This window comes from Macaca nemestrina, chromosome 8 (assembly GCF_043159975.1).
Source record: "Macaca nemestrina isolate mMacNem1 chromosome 8, mMacNem.hap1, whole genome shotgun sequence".
In the NCBI taxonomy this organism is placed as follows: Eukaryota; Metazoa; Chordata; class Mammalia; order Primates; family Cercopithecidae; genus Macaca; species Macaca nemestrina.
The window spans coordinates 66,841,079-66,865,111 of record NC_092132.1 but is presented as its reverse complement, the minus strand read 5'-3'; the positions used below and the strand labels follow the sequence as shown (position 1 = coordinate 66,865,111).

General features: G+C 35.1%; 1 protein-coding gene across 4 annotated transcripts in view; it reads left to right on the top strand.

Moving 5' to 3' along the window:
• Window positions 1-24,033, top strand: part of LOC105483553 (cAMP-dependent protein kinase inhibitor alpha) — an 89,939-nt gene that overhangs the window by 50,879 nt on the left and 15,027 nt on the right. For 3 of the 4 annotated variants that reach the window (XM_011744434.2, XM_011744433.2, XM_011744432.2), the window contains exon 2: window positions 6,904-7,032. The exons of the other annotated variant lie outside the window; for it this stretch is intronic. The gene's annotated coding sequence lies outside the window, so the exon portion shown is untranslated. The remainder of the gene's footprint in view (window positions 1-6,903; window positions 7,033-24,033) is intronic. 4 annotated transcript variants of the gene reach the window in all.

Below are 24,033 nucleotides of genomic sequence, written 5' to 3'. Positions count from 1 at the left end.
GTAAGTTATAATAATTATTTTTAAGAGCTAAGCACAAAATTTCCTGTTGATTTACATATTTGGTACCAATAAAAATCATATGGAGTTAGTCATATTAAGATAGAATCTTGAGCTACAAATACATAGTCTAATTTATGAAACATGTCTTTGTTGGCTGATAAAAAGTAAGATGGTGAGTGATCTCTGAGTAGCAGAAGGCAAAGAGAAAAATAGCCTTTTCTACATTATATTGTACTTCTGGGTAAAATGTTTCATAAATCTAGCTACAAAGCTATATGTTATATAGCTTTTAGGTGCCTGCTATGTCAAAGATTTCCCCTGTGGAGATCAGAATGTGCCAAGGAAGGGATTTGTAAAAGTAATACATATGCCAGTATCACTGGCAACCACGAGTGCTAGCAAAGTGAGCCTTCAGTTCACACTGATGAGCATACTATCCTGTAGTATCATTTCCTTGTGAGTTTTGTGTTTTGGAAAAGGTGAGTAAAAAATGTATTTTTAAAAAGGCTTTATAGACAGAAATAACAATACATCATTTTGAAAACATAAAATACTTTAGCTAAAGTTAATACAGCCTCTTGCATTAATATTTCACTGTACATTAGACATTGCCTACCGCCAATGTTTATGATAATCGTTGCCCTCTGAAGTGGAATCATGCCCATGGCAAACATTAATCTTAAAGAAGATTAAACACAGAAAAGAAATTTAGCATTTAAAGACAGTCTGCTTTGATTTACTCAGTGAGTTCTTCCAAAAACATGTTACCAAGAATTATTGCTTATTGAATTGGAATTACCAACCATTTTAGAGTTATTTAGTTTTTTTCTTCAACATCAATATCAGTGAGGTAAAGCAAACTCAAATATTTATCGGGGACTGCAGAAACATAACCATAAAACAAGGAAACACTTGACTTTTTAAATAGACTTTATATTTTAAAACAGTTTTAATTCAGAAAATTGGCAAGTATAGTATAGAGATTTCTCATATATACTATGCCCATTTTTCTCTATTATTAACAACTTATATTAGTATGTTACTTTTGTTTCAACTAATGAACAAATATTGATATATTATCATTAACTGAAGTTCATACTTTCGTCATAATTCCTAGATTTTTACTTGATCATGTCACATTGTTGTTCCAGGATTCCATCAGGATACTGCATTACATTTAGTTGTCTTGTTTCCTTAGGCTCCTTAGTTGTGACAATTTCTCATACTTTCCTTATTTTTGAAGACTTCGACAATTTTTGATAATACTGGTCAAGTATTTTGTACAATGCCCCACTGCTAAAATGTGTCTTATGCTTCTCTCAAGATTGGGAGTGTGCTTTTAAGGAAGACCACAGAGGTAAAGGGCCATTTCGTAAACATGACTTTTTTTTTTTTTTTTTTTTTTTGAGACGGAGTCTCACGCTGTTGCCCAGGCTGGAGTGCAGTGGCGCGATCTCGGCTCACTGCAACCTCCGCCTCCCGGGTTCCCGCCATTCTCCTGCCTCAGCCTCCTGAGTAGCTGGGACTACAGGCGCCCGCCACCGCGCCTGGCTAAATTTTTGTATTTTTAGTAGAGACGGGGTTTCACTGTGGTCTCGATCTCCTGACCTTGTGATCCGCCCGCCTCGGCCTCCCAAAGTGCTGGGATTACAGGCTTGAGCCACCGCGCCCGGCCCGTAAACATGACTTATGACTGCTGATGTCAACCTTGATCACCTGGCTGAGGTAGTGGTCATCAGGTTTCTAATGTTTCTCTTTTTTTCTCTTTCTGTATTATACTCTGGAAGGAAATCACTATGCTAAGCCAACAATAAGAAGCAGAGTTATGCTCCCCCTCCTTAGGGTAGAATAGCTACATAAGCTATTTGGAAGATTTCTGCACTGGAGACTTATCTATCTCACAGCCATTTATTTATTTAATCACTTGTTTATACCAGTAAGCATCTGTGGACATTAATTTTATACCTGGGGTTATATACCACATTATTTTGTTGCTCAAATTGTTCCATCTTAACCATTATGAACTCTTTCAGTGGTTCCTGGGCTTCTTTGACATGGCTCAATCATTGTGGGTTTTAAAAATCACTTCCTTAATTTCTCACACTACAAGAAGGTCTATTTCCATCTTTTATATTTCTTGCCCTGGTTCTAGAATTGGTCCTTTCTCCAGGAAGCTCTAGTTCCTTTACTGGGGAGTGGTATTAGCACCAAGATCTGGGTGCTACGTTTACTCATTGTTACTTTACTGGGGTGTCATTCTTTCTAGGTTGTCTTAGCTGACTGGGTGAAGAGATATGTGTATGTATACTAACAATGTGTATACACATATCTATACTTTTTTATGTGTGCTTCTATGCATATGTACATTAAGCTAAGGATGAGTTTATATTAATGTCTCCAACCCTAATCTATTACCTCATGAATCAGTCTAGCCTTCCTTATCTATAAATTTCACCTTCAACAGAACACTTTACTTCTACAAGTGTGAAAATCAAATCGTAATAACTCTGTTAACCCTTGGGAAGCCATTTGTCTAGCAGAATAATTCCTAAAGGGCATGGTGTATATTGTCAAACTTCAATTTATAGCCAGCAGCAGTTTTTAACATTAATAGACCTCCATAATTCTGGTTGTGATAAGATGGAGTAGCTGCATTTCTCCCAGGTCTTTTCATTTACCACTAAAACCCTGAAATGAATACAATATATAAACATAGGAGGCACTGAATAGTGAAAATTGGAAGGCAGACTTACTTCTTGACTTAAGAAATGACATGGCAATTAGTTCCCTGTTTTCTTATTGCCTCTCACATAGCTCAGACAGGGCACCACAGGAGCCTCCAATCTATAACCAATAGACACAGACAAAAAAAGCTCCAAGAAAACTCTATGCTTCTTAGCCAAAGTATGAGAAAATAGATTTCCAACAACAGAAAACCTTTCTGGCAGTATGTACACTTCTCCAGCCAAACACTAATGAAACCATAGGTCATGGTTACACCCATGACCCATGACTTTTATTTCAGAGGGACCAGGTAAAGAGTTGATTGTGCATACCACCCTAATCTTGCCCTTCACAAGCAGGCAGCACTCTGGTGTGGTTCAGTGGAGAGCTGAGCCTCCACCCCACCCATCAGGAAGGAGACTTAAGGAGAACATGCCAGACAGAGCTAATTACAAATGGACTCCCTGCACACAGCCATGGGGTCCAGTGGGGAACTAAGCCCCCACCTCTACTTGCCATCAGCAACAGGATGTTGCAAGTTGGGGGTAGGAAGCACTGTACTTTCCTTCAAAACCTGGGACAGGGGAGACCAGTGAGGAACTAAGCCTCTACATACACCTAACACCAATAGGATAGAATTAAGGTAGTGTGAAAAAAGAGAGTTGATACTTCATTTCCCTCTGCCATGGTTCAGGGGGCCTGTTACGGTGCTGAGCCTCCATTCCCATTTGGAGGCAACAACGTGATATGAGTGGTCCCATTCTCCTTGGGAAGGTGTCAGCAAGGCCAAAGACGAGCTAAACTTCTACCTCACCTGTCTGCAGTAAGGCCGTGTGAGTCAGCGTTCCTCTGTTGCCAGTGTGGTATCAGCAGGGCCCAGTGGAACCTGTACGTTCCCACCCTTGTACTTTTCATGCTACACCCTGATATAGGGGAACTTCCTGTTAAAATTAATAATAAGTTAAAATAAGATGGAGAGTCATATAACACTCATAATGTTCACAATACAATTGAAAACTACTCATTATACCAAGAACCAGGGAATCACAAAATGAATGAAAAAAAATTATGGTCAGCACACACTAACACCGAGATAAATCAGTTGTTGAAATTATCTGACAGGGATTTTAAATAAGATATCACATAAATGTTTCAAAAACCAATTATGTATTTCTTGAAATAAATGAAAAAATAGAAAGTATAAGCAACAAAATAGTTGTTATAAAATAAAAACCAAGTAAAAAAAAATAGAGCTGACAAATACAATAACCAAAATAAAAACCTTTGTTGGGCAGGCTCAGGAGTAGAGTGGAGATGACAAAGCATAATATCAGTGACCTCAAGATCAGATCAATAGAATTTACTAAACCTGAAAAACAGAGAGGAAAACATAGGCTTAGTGAAGAAGTGGGCAGGATCTCAGGAACCTGTGAACAAGAAATAAAAAAATAACATCCATATCATCAAACTCCCAGAATGAAAACAGAGAGCCAGTGAGATGGAAAAATTATCTGAAGAAATAATGACAGAACAGTTCCCCAAACTGGCAAAAGACATAAACGTACAGATTCAAGAACCTAAGCAAAACTCAAATAGGGTAGACACAAAGATATTCATGCCAAGGCACATCATAATTGAACTTCTGAAATGTAAAGAGAAAGGAAAAAAGTCTGAAAGCAGACAGAGAGAAACAATGCATTACTTGCAGAGAAACACCAATTCAAGTGACAGCAGATTTCAGATCTGAAACTATGGATGTCAGAAGTATTGGCATAACATTCCTCCAGTACTGAAAGCAAAGAACTGCCATGCACGAACTTCATATCCAGTTTCTTCTTCGGCTTATATTAATGGACTATTAACTAATCTTTCTGTGTCTAGGATAGCAACTACCCTTCTCCAACAATCAAGCCCCAGTATTTCCAAAGTGACCTGTCTAAAACAAACATCTGATCATGTTATACAAGTAAACCTTTCTATCTTCTTCTAACTTGAACTTTTCTGTTAAAAATCATTCAGTGGCTTTCCATCTTCCTTAGAATTAAATTCCACATCCTTTTCATACATACACAAACCATTCTTTATCTGGCTGCTACCATGCTCTCTGTTTTCTTTTTTTACACCCCTATAAGCACTCTTTATAACGGTTGTATATGGCATTTATTTCTATTCTGTTCCTTAACCAGTCTGTTTCTTTCTACTGTGAATTTGTCTTCTCTTTGACTCAAAAATTTACCTCTACTTCACATTACACATCCATCTCCAGTACTGCCTTCTACAGGAAGACCTGCAAATAACACTCACTTATTATTGGTCCACAGAATGAATTAACACTCTTCTCTCTTTTCCATTGCACTATGTAATAGTTTGTACTATCTGCATGCCCCAATGAAGTAAATCATTGATGGTAAGATAATGATTTTAATAAAGGTTACACTGATGTCTAACTTAATCCTTGGTATACATTAGGTGCTCAGTGAGTGTTAAATGAGTGATGAATTAATGGTCAACTTGAAATCTTAATTTTTCCTTTTTTTTTTTTTTTTACCTAGGACTGTATCAAAGATACAAAATTTTTCAGGAGATTAGAGACTTAGGAACTTTGATTTGATTTAATAGAGGAAAATGTTATCAATGCATTAGTACTTAATTACCTCAAAAGAAAACTGTCAACCCAGGAACTAAAGTTTATCCACTTGGACTTACAAGATAACCTTTAATACCCCACTGCCACTGTATCCGATGCTGTCAGAGGCCACCTATATCTCCCCCTACACTCAGCATTCTAGTGCATACTGATAGAATTGTGCCATCACCTGCAAACATCTCTTTAGGGCAGGCCAGAAGTATGCAGGAGATAACATATCTGGTTGAAACTTTCAATCCATGACAGAGTGGATTTGGAATATAAACACTTCGGCTTTTTCACCCACTGGTGGGGATAATCCTGAGGAATGTTCTGCAGGGTTTCACAGGACTCCTCTGAGGGACTTGTAACAGTTCCCCCCAAGAGTAATCTGTTCAGTGCTGTGCCTCTCTTGGCTTTCTTTCATGCCTCTGTTCTCAATTCCCACTCTACTCTTGAGTTTCCTTAATCACTTCCCAGGAATAGTTTGAATTCAAATTCTTTTCTCAGGCTCTGCTTCTGAGGGAGATCAGTCTCAGACAATCCCAAATCACTTCTAGTCTCTTAATAGCCCAATGTTCCTTTCAGGGCCAACACTGGTACAGATGCTAAAGGCTGGCTCATGGTCTGTCTCTCCTAGATCCTAACGTTTTCAAACAGATGGAAAAGAATATGACATTAAAGATAGAAAAAATGTATATGATAATGGCCAAGAAGTGGAGAGAATGAGAGATCGTGTCATTTGTTTTCCATAAATGATGAATGATAGTATAGAATTTGTGAACAGATGGTCTATAACAGGTATGAGTATAATTTGAGAAGGTTACTCCTTAGTCACCCAGAAGTCTGCTATTATTGTTTCAGAATCACAGTGTTGGAACTTATTGCATAATTTGCTTCACTTTACCCTAATATCCATCTTTCTAAATCTGTCCATCTGTCTAAATCTCTAAGTAGTAGTCAACAGATTTGTTCTCTCCCACCATCTCATCACAAGAAAAGCTACACATACACAATTTTGTGTGTGATGGCAAAGCTTGAACAGACATTAAAAGTCTCTGTAAAATATCCTTCAACAAATTCCAATGTTTATGAATAATTAAGTTTAGTTAAATTAATTTTTTGAAGATCTAAGTGAAGATGGAAGAGAAATCTAGATGAAGACTGAAGAAAGGAAGTGAATATTTTAAAAAAGACAGAAAACTTTCCTTTTTTGCCCTCTACATCACTGACTAGTAGTCAACAGATGTATTCTTTCCCAACCACCCCATCACAAAAAAGCTACACACAGACACAAACACACACACACACACACACAATTAATTAGCAAAGACTAACCAGGACTCTTTTGAAGACTCCTTGACTTGAAATCCCAAAATGCAACATATACTCGCATCACGTGTCTTGTGAGAATTCGTACTTGTAAACCATGAAATTTCCTGAAGTTATGATACTGTTCAAAAGATGGATGCTTGAACATTTGCTTAAAATTTTTAAAAAGTGAAACTTATATGTACAGATAATTTCCCTTTCTCTTGCTATCTCCATTTCAGTTTCCTGACTTTCTGAGAAGCCCTGGTTTCCCCAAAGAAGCGATTTCTGATAGAAATCTGAAGGTCATCTCTGAGAAAAAAGAGATCTAGTATAGTCAATGAATTGAAGACAAGAAGGTTTCCAATCAGGTAGGAACACTAATTCTCAAACATTTAATTACCTTAAAAGAAGTATGCTGAGAACTGGCTATGGTATGACTGTCTGAAAAAATAGGTATCTAACCTACCCTGCAAGGAACCTGTTCACAATCCCCTCGGTGGTTGTGATGTTTATCAGACAAAACCTTGGAGGGAAACTCATACAATAACAGCAGGATGCTTTTTTCTATTTTTAGCTTGTTGTTACTAAGTACACTTAGTGAGCTCCATGCCTGTGGCTTAATCCCAGGAGGTTAGGCCTGTGGAGCAGCAGATTAACCCTTTCAGTGTTTTCTTTTCAAACAAATCATTTTCATAGGTTGTCTCCGTGATCCTCTATGAAGGTCATGAAAATTATGGGTCATGATGGCATTTAGTTCTATAAGAGGAACAGTCCTAGTGAACAATGTGAGGAAGTTGTCTTGGTTCCTATGGGGCACTTCTTGTCTTGGTCTTGGGACAATCAAAGTGAGCACATATAGAGAGTTGGCAGGGAGGTGAATGGAGCATGCGAAAGGGGAGCTCTGTTTTCATTTATCTATGCATGTCAGCATCCCACTGAGAATTTTCTTTTCATTTGCAATTTAAGACCAACACTTGGGGCAAAAGGACATCCCAATCTAAGAAAAGAAAAGAAAAAGACAGCAGTAACATCATAATCAGTGGCTCATCTTCTCATTTGCAATTATATTAATATATACTTACTTATATATATATATTTAGCACAGCACTTGATCCCTAGTCAGTACTCAAAATGAAGACACATAATGAATAGTGGATGAATGAAGGAAAAAAGTTTGTCCTTGTATTGCTTTGTGTGTTGGCTTCTGTAGTCTCAGAACCCAGCACTATAACTAACACATAAAATGTGGGCCATAAAACTTTTTGAATGAATGAATAAGTCCCCATGATTCTAAGGACAATTATAAGACCAACACAAAACACATATTTGCCAAGATCTATGACAAAAGTATCTGTGACATGAAAGCCTGAATCTAAGTCTGCTGATATAGCTGACCATTTTTCTAGTTCTGAGACTGCTTTTTAATAATTTATGTGTTATCCTTTACATTTAGGCATAGTACCTTCGTTAGATTTACTATTCAATGATTTGGCCTTGGGGAGAAAATCCATCAGATAAATTTCTTAACTATATTACTTGGAAACTTCTTTTTTTCAAATTTATAACTGATATAGTAATTGTACATATTTATGGGGTATAGTGTGATGTTTAATGCATGTATACATTGTATAATGATCAAATCAGGATAATTGGCATATGCATCATTTTAAGCATTTATTATTTCTTTGTGGGGATAACATTCAGAATCTTCTCTTCTAGCTATCTTGAAATGTACAATACATTGTTATTTGCTATAGTCACCCACTGTAAAACATATTTGTTAAAGCATTTTTATAATGACACAGTTAAGGGCAATTTCAGAATCACTAGCTGCTAAAATTGTTATGTATACTTTTCCATGGGTAGTACAGCTGCAGCAGCTATTTCTCTACATTCTGCTGTTGCTATCTCCTGCATTTCCAAGAGAGAACAAAATCCATTTCATTAAAGAAGGAAATGTAAAATTTAGCATAATCCAGTTACCACAAAACCAAAACACTCACACACACTCTCCCAGGTGTGAAAGTGAACTAGTGATCTAAAATAGCACCCTGAAACTCGTTTCAAAATTAGAGGACATTTACTCATATTTGATTATTTTATTCTTTTATTAATTATGATATTCAGATATACTTACTAATAACAATTCTGTATTGTTAGATGGAGCATTAACTATGTACCATTTTTGTCTTCGTATGTACTTATCAGTGAGCTATGAAATTGCCTCCCACACCTTATTCTTTTCCTGCATTCTCTTGGGAACAGGAGAAGTCGCTATCAGTTGTTTTTAAAATTTCTACACAGCTGAAAGACTAGTATCACTTAAATAAAGACAGAAAATTGCCCCAAAGTAGGGCGCTTCATTAGGTAGCATAAAGTTCTCATGTGAGAAAGGAAGAATTTCTTTTCTCAGCTGAAAGGTCTCTGAGTACAAAATATTCATAAATAAATATATCTGTGGTTTTGGATTAGATCTCCATCTCTACAATTAATGTCTAAGGGTTATCTTCGGTGACCAGGAAATTTTTATTTTAAAACCATTATTATATAGTATTTGATACATGCAAAGTAATGCATGCAGATCTGTTACATGTAAGTTATGAAATGTAATAAAAACCAACTCTTGCAAACACACCACCAAAACTGAGAACTAGAATCAACACTGCTGAATCTTTCTTTGTGCTTTTCTCTGGTTCTTTCTTTCTTTCTTTTTTTTTTTTTTTTTCTGTCATAAATAGCGTAATTCTGCTCTTGGTTTTATATTAACATTCATTTAATTTTTATGTATTTTTTTACTAAGTATGGTATGTTTTGTGTTTTATAAAATTGGCATCATACTTTATGTAACTTTGCTTTTTTTCACTCAACATTATTATGTTTCTAAGGTATACCTATTTTGTTTTAGCTAGTATTTATTCGTTGTTACCACTGTATAATACTATGTTGTATAAATGTAAAAAATGTGTATATTATCCTGTTGATGTTATTTGAGTGGTTTTGGATCTATTATTAACAATATTTTATGAGCATCTATTTGAATGTCTCTTGTTACACACGTGCAAGATTTATCTTAACATGTGTAACTAAGATTAGAACTGCTGGGTAATTGGGAATTTGAATATTCAGCTTTAAAAGATAATGCCAAAATGTTTTTCAAAGTTACTGAATGAAGTTGCAGTCCTATGATTCTACAGCCTCACCAGTTAGATCAGCCAATCTAGTTAGCATAAAACCTCAATTGATCTTTGTGCTGGTTTGCTAGGGCTTCCATAACAAAATACCACAGAGTCTGTGGATTCAATAACAGACTGTATTTTTACACAGGTCTGGAGGTTAGAAGTCCAGAAAGGTGTCGACAGGTTTAGTTTCTCCTGAGGCCTCTCTCCTTTACTTGGAGACTACTGCCTTCCTGCTATGTCATTGCGTGGCTTTTTCCCTGTTTGCACGCATCCCTGGAGTCTTTTTCTTCTTATAAGGAATCCAGTCATATTGGATTAGAGCCTCACGCTTAAGACCTTATTTAACCTAAATGACTTCTTTAAAGAGCCTATCTCCAAATGCGGTCAACTGAGGACTGAGGCTTCAACATATGAATATCTGGGGAACATAATTCAGTCTCTAATAATTTTAGTTTGCATTTCTTTAATTACCAATAGGTTGAAAATCTTTTCATCTGTTTAATAGTCACTATGTTTCCTATTCTGGAAAATTGTGAAGAATATCTTCTTTCCATTTTCTATTTATCTTTTCATACTTATTTCTCATTGTTATCAAGTTAAATAGGTTTTTGGAGTTTCAGCTTATATCTACCATCATGCTAATGTTACCTGTTAATAAGAGTCAATTTTCTTAACAAAGAAGAATAAATGTAAAAAGGTTTTAAATGTTGTAGGTCAGCTCTGTTCCATAGAAGTTTCTGTGATAATGGGAATGTTCTCAGTGCTGTCTAACACTGTGTCCATTAGCTTTGTGTGTTTTTGAAAAAATAAATGTAAATTAAATTAAAATTTCAGTACCTGGGTCAAACTAGGCTACATTTTAAGGGTTCAGAAGCCACATGTGGCTAATGAGTGAACTGTGCAGCTTTAGATGGTTAGATAATGGACCTCTACTGTCCCAGGATTTTGTCTTTGACAGTGGCGTAGTGAGATATTCTATGTAACAGTTATTCTGGCATTAAAAAGAAAAGTTAACTACCATTAGACTCAGCAATCACATTACTGGTTATGTACCTAGTGGAATATAAATCATTCTATTATAAAGACACGTGCATGCAAATGTTCTTTGCAGCACCATTCACAATAGCAAAAACATGGAATCAACCTAACCGCCCATCAATGATAGACTGGACAAAGAAAATACGGTACATATACACCATGGAATACTATGTAGGCATAAAAAAGAATGAGATAATGTCTTTTGTGGGGACATGGATGGAGCTGGAGGCCATCATCCTTAGCAGACTAATTCAAAAGGAGAAAACCAAATACCATATGTTCTCACTTATAAGTGGAAGCTAAATGATGAGAATTCCTGAACACAAAGAAGGGAACAATAGACACTGGGGCCTTTTGAGGGTAGAGCGTGGAAGGAAGGGGAGGAGCAGAAAAGATAACTATTGGGTACTAGGCTTAGTACCTGGGTGGCAAAATAATCTATGAAACAAACCCCTGTGACATGAGTTTACCTATATAACAACCTGCACGTGTACCACTGAACCTAAAATAAAAGTTTAAAAAGTTAACCAAAATGTAAAAAAAAAAAAAAAAAAAAAAAAAAAGGATAAAGGAAAGTTAGTTATTTCTAACTTTTCAAAGTAACCTATACGACTACAATTTATATCCTAAACTACTTCTTGACATAAATGTTCACTTTATAGTGAGGTTCATTGTCCCAAAATGGCACATAGCAAAGTATCAAGAGGTATCCTTATTCCTAATATGTAATAGAATGAAGACCTTATCTGGTCTTTAGTGTAATTGGATATTGATCTGTATCAGTCTTCATATTCAAACATATTCAAAATGATCTGCTAGTCCCATGATGGTTGTCTTTGTTTCGTTAAGCTAATATCAACATGTATAAATAAAGTTTTGATTTTTTTCTCCTAAAATCTCCTATCTGTCCATGTGGAAATGCATCTCTTACTGTTTCCCCCTCTTATAAGCTCTTCTTACAATTTAATATTCTTGAGTCTTATTTATCCTACCTCTAATTACTTAGAATTTTATTTTAAAAAGTAAGATATCACTGATAAGCCCCTTTTTAGTCTTTTTATAGATGACTTATAGATGATTGAAAGATATTCCAGACAGTGTGTTAAAGTAATAAATAATACTCGGTAATCAGAAAACCCGAGTCTTAGTCTTCACCTATAAAAATGAACCATGTGAATTCAAGTAAGTCATTTTATATGTAAACTTTATTCTGATTCTAAAATTGTTATGATCGTTTATAAAATTCTGTTTCACTTATGACAAGTCACAAGCCTATAAAGGTTTTAAAATCTATTTTAAAATTATGAAGACTCAAATATTTTCCCCTGAATTTGATATTAAACTGTAATCATTCATCTTCACTTACAGCATGCTGTAGCTGCAGTTAATAGAAAGACAAAATATTATGTCTTAACATTGTGTACTTGTATGTTAAATGAACACTTTTCTTTAAAATCATGTTCTACCTAAATTATTGAGGCCTTTTTCACATTTCCAGTTCCTATGTTGTTACAATCAATCACTTGTAATAGAAAAAAAAAAAAAAAAAGAATCAGTCTTTTTTTTCTGTTTGCTAAAAGCTCTCTTTGGAATATCAAGTTTTAAGTTATTAATACAACAAACTTTGGAAAATAAGCTCTCATAATTTCCAACATTAATGCTTTGCTTGACTGGCTTTTAGAACACCATACTCTCACAGTTTTCTTCCTTTTTCACTTCACATTTCTTCCTGGTCTCCTTTGTGATGCCTCCATTTCTTAGTGTTTATTGCTAGAGTGCCCTAAAACTCATTCCTGGCCCTCTACAGTTTTCTGTCTGTGCACATGAGTTTTATTCTGCCATTGCTTCAATAGGCAGATGACTATGACTCCCAAATTCATACCTCTAGCCTTCACCACTCACCCAAACTTGAGACTCATAATTTCCATTTCCTACTAAATATCTCTACTTTATATATCACAGACACTTCAGAATTAGCAAATACTATGAAATAGTTTACTTTTTTCTATCACTTTCACTCCAACTGTTTCCATCTCCATAACTCATCCAGTTGCTCAAGTCAAAAGCTTTGGATTCATCCTTAAACTTTCACTTTCCCACAGTTTCTACATCTAGTCCATGAGAAACTCTTCCACCTCTAACTTTAAAATCTATCCTGAATCCCTCTACCTCTCACCGTCTTCACCCTACTGCAAGCCATCATTGCTTGCCTCACCTAGTGCAACAAGCAGTCTCTTACAGGATCTTCCTCCTTCCCCTCTTGCCACAGCCCTTCTAGTTTATAACCAGTACAATAGCCAGAATAATCTTCCAAAGAAATTTAAACCGGTAACATTACTGTCCAAAACCCCGGCTCCCATCACCTTTAAAATAAAAATTAAACTGCCTTCTTTGACCTACATGGCCTTAGTCAATGTTCATTCTGCCTTACTGTCCAAACTTATTTACCACTTTCCCCCTCACACACTCACCTCTAGAATGTTTTTCCCTAAAAGACTTTTCCAGCATCAGGACCTTTGCACTTGTTATTTTCTGAACCTGGAAGACCTGTAAGATTCCTCAAAATAAGATCTCAGAAGATAGTTGCATTTCATTTTGTGGAGATATTTGGTGAGAGACATTTTGCAAAAGATAGATACATTTTACTTTGGAGGGTATTTACACATTTAGCCATGAGCAAGTTTATTGAATAACAAATACAAAAATGATAGAGTAAAAGTGTGTATTTTAAAGACAGAAATCTGAGGAATTGTAGACATGTGAGTTACACCAATATTTAATGCATGAGAATCACCCGAGGTGAGTTCCAGACAACCATTTCCACCCATAAAGATTCTGAACAGGAAATCAAGAAGGCCTGGGGACCTGCCTTTTGACAAAGTCTTCAGGTGATTCTGCTGCATATGGTTTTACAGACAACCCTTTGAGAAATACCCAGCTGGTATATTTGTTCAGATAAACATGGGCTGGTGCAGAGCACCAATGGTATGCAATTGACCAGCACATTATATGAATCCTGAGTGGCCAAAGATGAAGAGAATCCAATAAAGACCACTACAGATACTATCCCAAGCACTCTTGGCATGGAGACTTAAAAATCCATTCACAGACATGAACTGTTAATCATTGAATTGTGCTATATAATTTTTTAAGTTGTGAGGTACTAAAATATTTAGATAAATATTATAAATTTTGTCACATATTTTATTGCTATAAATGATGCATACATATGTCATAATTATAAAGATACACAGCATATAGATATAGATATGTAAAGAATATGTAATCTAGGCTTAATTATTTAGCTGATACTGCATATTGTCTTTATAACTTCCTAAAGAACCACTTGTAATATTTTTAGGAAAAAATATTGTTTTTCTCCATTCTTTACCACTTTCCTTTCCTCATCCTCTTCCTTGTCCTTTCCCTTCTTAAACAATTTAGTCCAAAAGCCATTCGATGAGGCCTAGTAAGCCTTTGACACCATGGGCAGGGTGGGTATACAGGGGATTGCAATGGTTGGGCATTGGCTATTAAAGCCCAAGAAGTAGAAGGAGGGTGTCTGCATGGAGAAGCCTAGTGTGAGATATTGAAAGTTATTGGAGGGAGAGGGGCATCTACATGGGGGAGTGGCCACAGCAACCACTCAATACAGATAGTTATAGTCTGTGCTAGGTGGGGAGAATGTTGTATGGGGTAAAAAAGTGGTAGCAACAATAATTTGTTAAAATACAGGGAGACTGATCTAGTAAGTGAGAATATTAAAAACGAAGGTAATCAGTATTTCTCATTGTCTGAGGAGGAAGTTAAAGTATAATATAGGCAAAAGCTAGAATGAACTCTGGTGGTGGATGAAAATGGGGGAATGAAAGTGCTGGTTTTCAATATGTATAGCAAATATAGAATTAAATATAGATGTAAAGTATATATGTGTGTGACTATAATGTAGATGAAGGTGTTTTCACATGTATGTATGTATGTCTATATACACATAAATCCCATAGCTCAGTCTATTGCAAAGGCCTGGGGCAGCTATTCCCCAATAGCAATGAGCACACCTAGTGTCCAGATCTTGGTGTCTATATACAATTCTCCTATTGAAGGAACCGGAGCTTTCTGGAGAAATGTCTGATTCAGAGCAGAGAAAGCATAAGATGACCCTAGAACATACTGTTCCAAGAATTAAGAAACATATCAAAGAATGATGGAGAGATGTCAAAGGACACATTGGCCAAATTGAAGGAATTTCCCCTGGGCAAATCTTAAACAGTCTGAGCGTCAAAATAAGCAATAATAGAAACTCATTATAGTTAATTTAATAAAATGGTCAGTGAGTTTATATCAATATAAGTAAATTGAATACATTATGTTTAGTGAGAAATAGGATATTTACATAAGCACAAAGTATCTTGCCACAAAATGTATTAATATTAAAAAAGAAATAAATAACTTTACAGTGGAGAGGACTGGCACCTTTTAATCAAATGAGTAAAATTAGTATCCCAATAAGGGTACAAATTAAAAGTTTGCCCAAGTTGTCTATTGATAGAATGTGGTGAGAATAGAGCTTCACTGACTTTCCTGCCAAAGAACTCATCTTCTGAATCTAATCATGAGACAAACACAAACAGCTAAATCCTACAAAATAACTAGTCTGTATCTTTAAAGGTTTTAAGGGTATGAATTTCAAGGGAAATCCAAGAAAAATTACCAGATAAAAGAAATTAAGAGAGGACAACTCAATGAAACGTGATTTCAGGCTAATCCTTTTGTTATTGAGGGCATTATTGGGATAATTGACAAAATTTCAACAAGTCTGAGGTTTAGACAGTACTATAGTAATGTATCAGTGTTAATTGTCAGATTTTCTTGTTAATAGTTGGATATGTTTGTAGGAAGTGTTTGGGGTTGACAGCTTACTCTCAAATGGCTTCAGAAATAAGCCATTTTTACTGTATTTTTTACTGTCATTTCAACGTTTCTGTGTGAGATTGTATTTAAAAAATTATGAACAAAAGACAAGTCATCCCTGAGTCAGATAATCTTTCTTCAGGCAGCTAGTATAGTTAAAAGCTGTTTACAGTGCTAGTCAGCTTCTAGTCTACTGGTACTAATCTCTCTTGCTAATACCATGTAATTCCAGAAATCAATCTTTCTTTCTTTCTTTTCTTTCTTTCTTTCTTTCTTTCTTTCTTTCTTTCTTTCTTTCTTTCTTTCTTTCTTTCTTTCTTTCTTTCTCTCTCTCTCTCTCTCTCTCTCTTTCTTCTTTTCTTTTTTTCTTTCTTTCTTTCTTTTTGAGGCTTTGGGATTTTTTTCCTAATGATGTTTGTATTAGTCCATTCTCACACTGCTATAAGGACATACCCAGGACTGAGTAATTTATGAAGGAAAGGGGTTTAATTGAGTCACAATTTCACATTGCTGGGGAGGCCTCGGGAAACTTAAAATCATGGTGGAAGGCACCTCTTCACAGGGTGGCAGGAGAGAGAATGAGTGCAAGCAGGGGAAATGCCCAACACTTTTCAACCCATCAGATCTTGTGAGTACTCACCATTACAAGAACAGCATGGGGGGAACCACCCCCACAATTCAGTTACCTCCCTCTTGGTCCCTCCCACAACACGTGAGGATTATGGGATCACAATTCAAGATGTGATTTGAGTGGGGACACAAAGCCAAACTGTGTCAATGTTTTTTACTCTACAAATATCTATAAAATTAGTAAAGTTCTCTGTATTACAATAAAATCAATAAGATTCATAAGAATGAAAATAAGTTCTTTAAGAATTTTATATATTTCTACCTGCATTCAAATTGGAATAAATGGGCATGAAATTCATAAGAAAAACAAACCATAAGAAGCATTCACACTCACAAACTCAAAACAGTTGAACATGTTTACCCTGTAAGAGGACGATGGTAAAACAGCAGGGTAACAACTATATGTCCAAACAGAAATGCGACCTTTTAAATCTTCCATGTCAGGCCAGGTAACAACTGGGCAATTCAGCAAACAAATTTTAAAAAATTCCTGTATTCAATGATTTCTTAAATCCACACTTAGAAAAATGAAAAACTTGTCTTTAACTCTCAGAATCCTGGGCACTTATTAGTTAAAGCAAAGCTGTTGTCCTATTGGCCTATACCTGGTTATAAATAGCAGCAAGACATGAGAACACCCAGGGACACTGAATGGGCTTTCTAAATATAGCTTTTTCTTACTTCAAAGGCCTTTTAGAAGAATACCACACTTCATGAAAACTTGCCCTTTATGAAGGGCACACAGACACTAAGGTCAGCAATTTTTAGACCTCAACAAGTTTTGAAATATTTCTTTAGTTTGAGAATCCACATTTTGGAGGCATGAAAACTGAAGTGCAGAGAAATTAATATTTTTCCCAGCATCAGATGGCAAGCAAGTACTGTAAAAATTATGGCATTGAATCCCCTGTCTTCTAATCAATTGAATGCCGCTTGTAACAGGTTGCAGTAACTGCTTATTTTCATTGCCCTCAACACCACGTTCCTTCTATGCCTCATCCGTCTTGCTTTTGTGAGAAGGATGATAGTATTACCTGCAAGTATTAGCTGTGAGAAATATTTTTCAATTTTACTTTTTTGTAACTCACTCTTGAAATGCTGTTTCTGTGTTAAAAATTTGTGAGAACATTTTCCTTTCTTCTTTAAATGACTCTGCTTGCATTTGCACTTACAGGTGAATTACTGTATAACGTTAAGTATAAAAACACATTTTAGTAGAGGAGATTATAGTTGGAGACAATAAGGTGGGGACTGGAGTTGTCATACCTTAGAGGGAGATGGCAGAGAGAGACAATGTTGGCTGGACCTAATCTATTCTAGCCTTCCTTAACCTATTTATGCCTAGTGTTCCATTATTGGAACGCTAAACTTGTGGGAGTCATTTACATCCCACTGCTCAAGGTCGTCACCAAAGTCTGACTTTTCACAAAAGAAATTTGCAACCTCCGGCATCAATGGGTTAATTGAAGTCCCAGAGTGATTTCTGTTGTTTGCATTGCCACAGGCGAGGGAATACAGAAAGCAACAAGATTTTTGTGTTTTCCCATTTCATATTAATTTCCTAAGGATTTCTATAAGACTTGAAATATATATGTAAAACAGCTTATTTTTAATACTCATTTGCATTTTAACATGTTGATAAGTAGCATTAAAACTCAATAGTTATGCTTAACCCTGTTCTATAATTTCTAAAAGTACTAGGAAGAGTGAGAGTGTGTGTGTGTGTGTGTGTGTGTGTGTGTGTGTGCTGCCTTTGCAACCAAGAAAATAAAGCTCAGTTGAAAAACAATTATTTTCATGTAGATAATAATCAGATTTGATAGTGGGGCCAGCAATTGGTAAGTTTAAAAGTCACCCTACGTGACTTATATATGCAGCTGGGTTGAACACCTCTATTCAGATGAAGCACTTAGTTGGAAGTATAGCCAAGCAAGGCTATAATTTCACATCTGAAAACTGTTTTATCCTGAGTTATTTGCATAGTGCTTATTCTATGTGTTTATAGTGTCTTTGGTTGTGTTATAAGATATTAAAAGTTGGTGTGAATTAAAGAAGTAACATGCAATGATTAAAGCCTAGAAGATAAGCACCAGATCTTCTAATTATCACTCAAATGAGTTTGGTTGACACAAAATATTATGGGAATTAGACACAAACATTGTTAATGCATAATGCTGAAATAAAAAGTCTTATAGTTATGTAAATATGAAAGACATTCTAATTTGTACCACAAGGTAATGAATTCAAGCATTTTTATTTTTAAGTATTTACTTTGTGCCCTGAATTGTTCATAAAACACTTTCCTAAAATTTAGAGTGCAAACTAGAAAATATAAATCTCAAGTAGTTTGTATTGTAGTCAAAGGAAAGATTTTGAGATCCTTTAATGCATCAGTTCACAGAAACCTCTTCATCAGATGGATTGGTATTTATTTGTTAAAATTAATGTTTACCATTTTAAATAGTTTCTTGAACATTCCTGGTAATGGAATAGAGTCATAATAACAATTTCTAGTCTTGATAATAGAGTCAATAGTAGAGCTGCTCATATTGATTGCAACTTTGATAATATACAACGTGTCATGATTTTCCCAGATAACAACTTGTCTCTTGGCCAAAATAAATACACATATTGTTTATCTTGTTACCTAATAAATTTTTTTATTTTGTTAATATTGTGATTTGATCACATCTTTTCACTAATATTTAAAAATAGTTCAGTGGATAATCTCATTTTGAACTATTGATTGCTATATTCATTATATATTTTATATACATGGGTATATTTCTCATTAGCCAAATGAATACTTTCTTATTTACACTTACATTTAAATCACATTTCTGTTCTTCAGTATTTTCTTTTCTCTAGAGCCTATTCTACTGACTTAAAATAGCCTGAAAAATTTGAAAATTATATTTAAAACAAGTGTATGGAAAATCTTTGAAATAACTTATAACAGTGTCAGAGAAAAAGAGGATTACACATTTCACTGAAAAGCATTCCATTAATAAAAAGATTAACAAAAAATTCTAACAACATTCAGACAGGTAATAGCAATGAAAAACATTAATTATGATACTGAACAATTACATTTGCAAAAAATGCTATATAGGAAATTAGCATCTGCAGAGAAGATGTTATAAATTGGCAGTGATTATGTGTAGATTTAAAATATGCTGAAACATGGTCATGGCAACTGTTTTTCTTTTTGGCTGAAAAGAGGCATATTGAAGTGTTTAAGCACTTTTTCAGTTGGAGTAGATATTTAGACACTACAGAAAGTGCTTGCAGAATAGCAGATATTAACATGTGTATGAAATATGTGTTTTTAATTAATGTATTGTCATTCATTCAGAAAAGATCACCGAGTTTAACTTAAATATAGCATTGTGACATATTAAAATGGCATTCTTAGACTTTCCATGTTGCTGTTCCTTTTGCCTTCACTAAACAGCACTGGCCTCTCATTTATCCAAGTTAGAAATCTAGACGCAACTCTAAAATTGTCAACCTAGAATCCCCTACCTTCATGCTTCCCATTCAATAAATCACTAATTTCTGACTCTCCTATTTCACCAGGCAGTCTTCTCCACTGTACCCCTGCTCTCTTATTCTCATGGCCTAGCGTCTCTGCCTCAACCTGCCAATCGAAGTCACTTCTAGTTCATTATGAGCAGGGTCATTTTTGAGCTTTCCCCCATCCTGGGCAATTGCACTTTTGGAAGCTCCATACTACATTTTATCAAATATATTAAAATGTACCAAATCACATATTTAATATAATTTATTACATAACTAAGTAGGAGATGCATTTTATGAGTTGTAATATTAGTGCTGATAATATTAAATAAACATACTTTTAATCTCAATTTTGCATTTTAAAAAGTACTTTGGAAGCCTTTTTTTAGGTGTCAATATTTTTCTAGGTCTTCTCAAGAGAGTGTGCTTTTACTATCACAAGGCAAAACAGCCCTGACAGTGAGGCAACTGAATATGAGGACCATCATCTGGATAATTAAACCAGATTTGTGGGAGATGGAATAGGAAGTCTTTGTAGAACAAATACAGAAATCAAGAAAAAGATGGTGGTGTCATTAATACTCTGCATAGCAGATCATAATATTCAAAACCCAGATACTGTTGAGATATCAATAGACTGTCACCCTATGGAGTAATACTTCAAAACATAATGTAAACTACTTACATATTTAAAAAGAAATATTGATGGCAAACCATTAACAGAAAATGAAGTAAGTTTATACCCCAATGCAAATATTGGAAAATGGTAACTGTAAATGGTTGAATCACCTACTAGTTTCATGACTTAAGATTTCTAAACCTTTATTATTTAATCTTTAAAAGTGAAATAATGAGAATACTATTTTGAGAGAGTTCTTAAGAAATTTAAGTTATATACTCCATATACAAAGAGTGTGATATCTGGCACATATGTGATATTTATTTTTGTTATTGCTATTATTCATAAGGCACTATTAAATCGTAGCAGTTTTGTTATTCTTATGGTCAGTATTATATCTTGGAACAGACCAGAAAATATTACTGAACTTGACTAGATCCTTTTTGTGATTTTAAAGATGAAAAGTTAATATAAGTTATTTTGAGAACTGTGTCAGTGTTCTAAAATCCTTTGAAAATCTAAATATTTATTTAACATAGGAGGAAAACTCATAGATAAATGAGAGGTTATAGATTTTAAAAGTATCTTTCTTCCTTGGACTCTTACAGAGCCAGTCAAGGAAAAGACAAAATAAATAATTTGGCAAGTGTTATATAACAAAGAACACCACCAGCCCCAGGCCCTTAATGCGTTTGCGATTTTGATATGAATAAACCCTGCTCCCCTTTCTGACGTCAGTACTGCCGCTGACTGGGTAAGACATTGGTCAAGTCGATTAACCTCTCGCTGCTTTTGTTTCTTCTTTTGTAATGTGCAAGTAATATTACTTGTCACTTGCCAACCAGCAGTACTTCTGCAGCTAATTGACTGTCTCAGCAGGGGTATTGCAAAGATTAGCAGATAAATGATTTATAATCCCTTTGAAATATTAAATAAATGAATAAATGATATAAAAAGCCGTAACAAGAGAACAGAACAAATTATTCTATGCTTTAATTTGCTACTTTCATCTTATATATTTGATGAAAAACTTAAAAGAGGGAGCCATCAACAAAGTGAAAATAGGTTAGATTACTCGGGACTCTAGGTGCTTTCTATTGCTGTTATTTTAAAAAGTATTTTGTTATCATTGTGAATATAAGAAAAGAAAGTGCTAGAGATCATAATTGCATTTATCTTCTTAAGTTTATAAAAAATATTTTATTAGACAGGAAAATGAACTGGGTAAGAATAAGGACACAAGCTCTCTTAGCCTAGTTTTACTATGAACAACTGTATGACCTCGATCAAGTTACTTACACAAGGAGGATCTTGAGTAAGATAATCAAGAACAATCTACACAATACGTTTTGTGGATTTAGGAGCAAAATACAAAACTCTGTGCCATATGTTGCAGTGGATTTGAAAATCAACGACCCAGAAATATAATATAAAGAGGTCAACGTGAAAATAATAAATTCTCATATAAGACAGAATTAAATCAACACAATAACAAAGTTATTTATTCTACCTGGAGATGGAGAAAGAGTGTAACTGGAAAGATGAAAAAGGTTGAGAAGACCAACAGGAGAATACCAAGAGTATTACATGTGCTGCTGTGATTGGACCTTATTATGAACAGAAGGGATACTGTGAGAAACGAGGCTAGTAAAGTAGATTGGCTTCAAACTCTTAAGGGCCATCAAAAAATTGAACTATGTTTTGTGGGTTCCTAGGAACAACTGAAGATTTTTGAGCACTATTTATGTTTTATAAAGTTAATTCTGCTGACCCTTTAAAGGGTAAATTGGAGAAGAGATTTAGATAAGTTGAGTTGTTAGACTACAGTTGCAACAGTCAAGAAAGAGATGATGAAGGTTGTTGCCAGAAGAATGGAATGAAGAATATTTAAGAGAGATTGAATAGATGGAATTAACTAGTGAGTTTTGAGAAATTATTGGATGTGAAGAATTAGTGAGAGGGAGTAATTGAATACAATTCTGAGATTTCTATTATTGATACCTGAGAAAAAAGTGGAGATATAAACAAAATAATAGAAAGAATGAACAGTTTTGTGAGCAGAGGTGGAGATGAGGAAAGCAAGAGATCCCATTTTGAATATACTGAATTTGAGATTTTTAAAGACATCCATAGTGGAGTATTTAACAGTCAGTAGAAATTCTCTAGTGAAGCTTTAAAAAATATCAGGTCCCAGAATTATAGATTTGAGTAGCATCAATTCACAGGTGGCAGTTAAGGTTATTAGGGTAAATGGGATTACCAGAAAGAGCATAAAAAACAAAAAGGAGAATAAAGATTTATTTTAAGAGATAAGTAGTGGGAAAAGCAAGAAGTACAGGAAGATTATAAAGCAGCCAAAAGACTACAGTAACTACGGCAGCCAAGGGAGAAGAACATTTCAAAAAGAAAAAAAAGACCAGGTGCGGTGGCTCACACAGGTAATCCCAACACTTTGGAAGGCCGAGGTGGGTGGATCACCTGAGGTCGGGAGTTCGAGGCCAGCCTGACCAACATGGAGCAACCTCATCTCTACTATAAAAACAAAATTAGTTGGGCATGGTGGTGCATGCCTGTAATCCAAGCTACTCAGGAGGCTGAGGCAGGAGACTCTCTTGAACCCGGGAGGCAGAGGTAGCAGTGAGCCAAGATTGTGCCATGGCACTCCAGCCTGGGCAACAAGAGCAAAATTGCAACAACAACAACAACAAAAAGAACAACAAAAAAACTGCCATGTAAAATGCTATATACAATTTGATATGAATGACTATTGTGAAAAGACTTGCATTTGGTGAATAATCTGTAGTGATAGTTCCTGGGAAAACAGTTCTCCTTAGATATATGTATAAAATTACAAGGGGAATTAAAAATAAAGCAGTGTAGAGGAAGCAGGGAAAACTAGTATCTACCTCTTTTCCTATATGGGAGTAAATGAAATAAAAAGAGATGAATGTCTTAAAGAACATACAGGATTGATTGTTCCATTGCACTCCAACCTGGGCAACAAAGCGAGACGCTGTCTCAAAAAGAAAGAGAAAAAAAAGAAAGAAAGAGAAAAAAATACAGAGTTAAAAGATAGAAGATTTTATAACAGGGAAAATGTAAGCAATTTGAAAGATGTTAAAGAAGTAGCTGAAGTAAAATCGTGACTCCAGAAGCAAGAGGCAGAATTGAAGGAATGATAATGGAGGCGAAGATAGAATCAAGAACACCAGTCAGGTATTAATAATGGTGGGCAAAAGGACTCTTGAATAAAGAGATGGATGACTTTAAATGTGACAATAAAGAAAGAGGATTGAAGATGAATGATGACCTTGGTCTCCACAAAGTTATTAGGTAAGATTTGCTATGGGGAGTAAGAAAGCAAGATACAAATAAAATTTAAAGAGCATAGAAAAAAAAATTGTTTTTATTAAGGATAGTATAGGGGTAAACCAGAAATTAGTATAAGGATTTATGAGTAGCTTTGAGGTCAC